Below are 6,000 nucleotides of genomic sequence, written 5' to 3'. Positions count from 1 at the left end.
GGCAGCTCAACCTCAGTACTGATGATTATCAGTAAAGTGATCAGCAGCAAGTTTCTGTTAAACATGATCTATTCAGCCTGTTTCGGAAAGAAACACCTGGACAATACAGGTGTGCTACTTACATCGCATTCCAGTACAGCAGGTGGCGGGATTCACCTGAAACGGTGATTTGTGACCCGCCATTATTAAACAGAAGAACAAGAGGCGGCGGAGGCAGGAGTAGTAGAGGAAGAAGACGAGCAGTGGTGTGTTTGCATGTTAGCTCCAAACTTCAACAGTAACTTTCTTCAAACCACCGGAACCAGGTTTTTACCCCGGGACAGACCCGAGACTGTTCAGCGCGACTCGGTGAGTTTACCGGCCGGTTTCGGTCCGTAGAACCGGAGCCGTTATTTACTGTAGGCCTGCGACTCAGCTAACAGGCTAACAGGCTACCAGGCTAACAGGCTACCAGGTCTCTGTTAAACGGCCTGAACCCAGAGCTCTGTCTTACGAAGCCAGTTCAACAAACCCAGGATGTCTCGTTGCCTGGCTTCAGTGAGCCTGATGGCCGGTCACACGTTTGCAGCATAAGACCAATCCCAGACATGGACACGTCTACTGGCAGCAGAGCGGCATATTTTACAGACGAAGAGCAAAACTGTGATATTAGACAAATACGAAGAAGGTGAACACATGATCCAGTCTAAAAGCAACAGCTGCAGCTGCCAAATGCAGGAAGAACAGCTGGAAAAAAAATCCCCCCCTGTGTGAATGTGTAAGTTAAGACTCATGAAATCACTGCCCATCATTAGGACTCAAGTAGATCTGACTATTAGTACATGTGTGTATTCCGTTAAATTAACGTCTTCTTATGGCGTCTATGACAGTTTTAGCCTCATTGTTTCAGCTGCAGCCCCGGCGGTGTCAAACGGACTTAACAATAAACTCTAAACTAAATATAAAACCATAATTCAAAACAGCAAGTAGGCTTAGTTTCATATCTTATAAGGACAACAAGTACATGGCTTCAGAGCTTCAGCCAGTCTCGTGTAGGATGAGATCGGTAGACAAACGCACGATGACAGGAACAGAATGAGATGAAGAAGACAGGTGAGGACCAGGTCCTGCACAGATAACTCCTACTGAGAAGCTGGACCTCGAATGGCGACGCCATTTTCCAAGAGATCCCATTGGTCAGTCGACGGGGCTTTTATACAGGATTATTCGTTATCTCGGATTTTAACTGCTCCAGAGCAGGTCAGGTATGCAGCGTGAGTTACCATGGCGATGTACCCCGGTAAGAAGCGGACCACCGCCGTAACCCTGTGGTCCGCTTGGTCCGTTAAACCCGAAGTTACCTCACTAAGCACAAGTCCTGCTTCGTGGTACGGGCTCCAGGAATGACACCTGTTAAATGAGAGCAGTTCAGCTCCTTCGCGTCCTGTTTTTTATGGAAAATAATTAAAAATGTGTTTTCAGAATAAAACACTGATTGAAAAATAAAAAGTTGAAAGACCAAATAAACCATCAAGTGATTTTACACTAAACCCTGTTTTTCTGAACTATTTTTACTTTTTCCTCAGCAGATATTTACTGTTTTACAGAGGTCATCTTCAGTTTGTAAGAAAACTAAAATATATTTGTTTTTACATTAAAATCACCATTTCAGAGACAAAATCTTTATTTAAATGGAACTCTGCAAATTTAAAATAATGTTCTGTGCTCTAGTCGCTCTAGTTTTGTGGGGATTAAAATACTGAACACAGAGAATAAAACCAAATATACATAAAAATTGGGGTTAATTACGCGGATCTTTGTCTGACGATGCATTCATGTTTGTTTTTCATGTTCTTCTGTATCATTCAGCTCCTGAGGCCTGAACTAGGTAGCAGGATTTGTGGTTAGCGAGGTAACTATGATTCCCGAACCGGGTTCCTGACAGCGTCGATGACTTTAAACATATTCTCTCACTGCAGCTTAGAATAACATGAGGAGAATCGGTGATGAGAATTGGAAAGAAAAACTCTCATCTTTCTCTCTTTTTTTTAGGAAAATTGTCCACACACCGTTAAATATTTTCCATGATTATAAATCAACATGCCAGTCAGATTGACCTCATCAGACATGAACTACTTTTCTTCTCTCTGCTTTGGCAGCAGAAACAGTCTGGCATTTTTTTAACTTTCAGTAAGAAACTGAATAATTCCTGTATTTATTTACAGTTTATCCTTAGCCTGAGTTTAATAATTGGAAAATATTTCTAGTGTTTCTTTTCTAGTCCAGTTATGTGATCACATTCTTTACATTTCACCTCGTTGAATATCACTTTGGCTGCTGCTACAACTGAATTTAACTGCAGGTGTCACCGTTTCTTCTCATATTTGATAAAGTGCCTTATTCATGGTTCTGACGGTGTTGTTTGGGACTAACATCTCCGCCTCTTTCACATGAAATCTCTCAAAGTGGGATGGGAAAACCCAGAGTTAACTGAGCCAGTTGATAACCAGCTTCCTGATACAGGTTATCCAGGCTGGCCAATGTTAGGCTCAGTGAAGCCAGATAACGAAAAGATATCCTGGGTATGTTGAACTGGCTTCATAGTAAAAGCCTCAGGTCAGTGACATTGTTTACAAGTCAGAAACTGGTGATTACAGCAACTCTGATATAACTTGAATGCAGCATTCTGATCAAACTGGAGAAACATCAGTTGGAGGCAGAGACAATACAGGTGAGTTGTTTGATGTGTCGGGTGTGATCATTAAACAGCAGCAGCTGGTTTCATCTCTTTACAGCCTGAAATGCGTTTGAAAACTTGTCCTGTGAAACTGTTGAAGCTGTTTGATGTAGTGATCAGATTATTCGTAACGGGGTTTGGTTCATTTAACAGTCGTACGTTCCTGTCCACGTAAAGAACATTTGTTACTTTGTGCCAAATTAAAATGAAGTGGAACCGAAACCAGCACTGTGTTGTCGAGTTCTGGAGCGTGACTTTTGAAAAACGCGATGGTGCTCCTTATCCTCGTGATTGAAGCCCCTCCTGCTGCTCTGTGATTGGTCAGCTGCTGTCTCTGAGGATAATCATTGTTGAGGTCAGTAACAGTTTGTTTGTGTTTTTGTTCTCAGATTAAATGTTTTTCCTGAAGACTTTTCGTCTGTGTGAACCTGCAGCTCTGCAGCTTCTCAGACTGTTTTCTACCAACACTTTACCCACTCTCACTCTCTTTACTAAGGTAACCTCATATCTGACACAACATACGAGGGTTTCAAATGACCGTAACATCACAGACTGTTCAGTAAAGTGGACAGGATCAGTAAAGTGATTGAAGCAGGTTCAATCCTGATTTACTGAGAATGGACTTTGTTTAAATCATGAGCTGATCGGGACCATGCTTAATTTACATTTTCCTGTCTTAAAAATGCTTCAGTCCACAGATGTCACTTAGTGGAGTAAAATGCACCACAGTCATCAGTCCTGCCTTTCTGTCTGTCAATGTAAATTCTCAGCATAACTCACTTTTTCAGAAAGTTAAGCTCAGATGAATGCAAACTAACATGTACGCAGTGGGAGACTGGAGACTCACTTTTGGACGCCACTGTATACATATGTGTATATAATAGGTATGTTCCTAATGACTAATTTTCCTGTCTGGAAATTTAAATTCAGACTAGTTGACTAGTCCTATAAGTAAGAAAACACTCATGAAATTGCTGTGATGAGCTGCATTATCTTTTCAGACCGAGCAGGATCACAGTGTCTGCGGGTAAAAGTTGTCATATAGGTTTGCCTAGTGTGGCTAACGTGCTGTTGCTAGCACCAGCAGCCTTCTTTCCTTGCACAGCCTAGATACAGCCTTTACTCTCATTTTCTCGATCAAAATACCGCCTAACCGGGCTTGCAGGATGTCTTCTGTCCCATCCTCCACCTTGCTGGTTTACGACATACAGGCATTAGGGGGGGAAGAGGGGGACTGCTGTCTGCCGAAGCTGCAGCCCCAACTAGTGGTGGGCGGCTGCGTGACCTCTTAGATGCGACAGTTAACTGGTGTTGTACATGAACAAGATAATAATTAGTTTAACCAACTAGTATTTCTGGTTCCGGCTAGTGTGGGTAGCAACATTTAATCATTAAGTTGACTAATTGCGCGCAGTCATAAAGACTAATAAAAACTGATGTTTTTCTCTGTAGGATCCCTGTCCTCTCTGCGATGAAGCTAAAGAAGTGCTGGAACCGTTCAAACACAGAGTGAGAGTCTGGCACACGTCCAACAACACATGCAACATGTCCATCTGCATGTTCAACATGTCCAACAAAAGGCTTGAGAAATCATTATGATCTGTCTGTGTCATTATCACAATTTAATTACCTTCACTTATACTTGAGCAAATCTAAAACAAAATAAAAGGTTGAACACTGAAAACGAACCAAGTGTAGTTTGAGAAACTTTTGAGCAACAAGACAGAAACTCAACTAATAGATTCTAACTGTTTAAGGCAAATGGAGCCGGAACATGTGGTGTTAAATCTGACATTAAAATGGGAGTTTATCGTTTGAACCGCTTTCCCGAAAAGTGGCTGCAGTTAAAGCTGCTTTTAAGAGATCTTAGTGAGGTTTCATTTTCACAGCAGATTTCTGACTATCAGTGAAAAGTCTCTGTACGTCCATCAGAGGGAAGCTCATTAAACTGTCCCCAACATCACTTTGGTCTGAACAAACTCACTGCTCGTATCTGATGTTTAACACTGATTAGTGTCAAACTCTGGAAACTCCGCGGAGCTCAGGACCCAGGTACGTTTGAACAATTGCTTTTTTTTTCCCCGTACAATTGACACAGGCAGAAACAAGAAACAGGTCGTCTTTCTTATTTTAAATTTGGGGCAAACAAAACACAAATTCAGCTCGATTTCTTGTTTTCCGTTCTTACTGACAAAGCAATATTTTGTTTATCCATGAGTGGGCCTTCAGCGCCCCCTTGCTTCTGATTGAGTAGTGTGCTCTATCAATTATGTTTGCGCTGTACTCATCAAAGTAGACATTCTGTCTCTTTGCCGTTAGACAATGGAATGTCAGCACAAAAAAAAAAAAAGATAGCCGTCTGTTGTTTAAGACACACCCGAGGCACATCACAATTGCGCACAGGTGCTGTATGCTCATTGTTCTGTGTTGGACTAGAACTCAGATGATGCTCCTGGAGATGAGCCGCGGCACTGGCTGCAAATGTAACACTTCTGAAAGATTTCTATGTAGAGTAACACTTGTTCTGTAAAAAATCATTGTTTTTGAGCTTATTGATTTCCCCTCACTTTACATAAATCAATCAATCAATCCCACATCTGTCAGGCTCCAGATGAGCATGTATGATGCATTCTGAGTTTTACATGGACTCACACTTTGGTCTGCTTGGTCTGGTCTCAAACAATAATTTTCGACAGATTTCTGATTTACATGTATTATTATTATTATTATTATTATTATTATTTTTATTTATTTATTTATTTATTTATTTATTTATTTATTTTTTTAAACCTGTTTGATGCTCAGTGTTCTGTGTGTATGTTCCCTTTTGAATAGAATAAAAATACTGTTTAAATATGCATGTCAATTGTGTATTTAAATACATTTTAAAACACAGGCAACATACAGACACTCAATTTTATTCTATACACATACCTACATATTGTTTCTTTGCTGAATTTCACAATCACGTCAGGTAAGTTATGAATGGATAGCAGCTACAGACATAATAGAGAAAAATGATAATATATGGGCTGCAAAAGCCTAATGCCCCTCTGTTTCTTACTCAGGGATTTGGCTAAGTACAAATGTTGGCAGTCTGCCTGAGTAGAAATTAAAACTAGGAAGTTGTTTTTACCATATCAGGAAGGATGAATCTCTAACCAGTCTGCAGAATTACATTGAGTGTGTTTTGCCAGTTATCAAGTGGCTTCAAGTGATAACAGCTGATGGAGGCTACTGTCCAGTGAGAGCTTGATTCTGATACTACATAGAGGAGATGTCCC

The 6,000-nt window shown here is 40.8% G+C and overlaps 1 protein-coding gene across 4 annotated transcripts in view; it reads left to right on the top strand.

Annotated features, from left to right (window-relative positions):
- The window catches only part of mipol1 (mirror-image polydactyly 1), an 85,446-nt gene continuing 79,446 nt past the window's right edge, over nt 1-6,000 (top strand). For all 4 annotated transcript variants that reach the window (XM_040137211.1, XM_040137210.1, XM_040137213.1 and 1 more), the window contains exon 1: nt 1-348. The gene's annotated coding sequence lies outside the window, so the exon portion shown is untranslated. The remainder of the gene's footprint in view (nt 349-6,000) is intronic.

This window comes from Xiphias gladius, chromosome 10, assembly GCF_016859285.1.
Source record: "Xiphias gladius isolate SHS-SW01 ecotype Sanya breed wild chromosome 10, ASM1685928v1, whole genome shotgun sequence".
Lineage (NCBI taxonomy): Eukaryota > Metazoa > Chordata > Actinopteri > Istiophoriformes > Xiphiidae > Xiphias > Xiphias gladius.
Note: the sequence above shows the minus strand (reverse complement) of the source record. Positions and strands in the feature narration are given on the sequence as shown.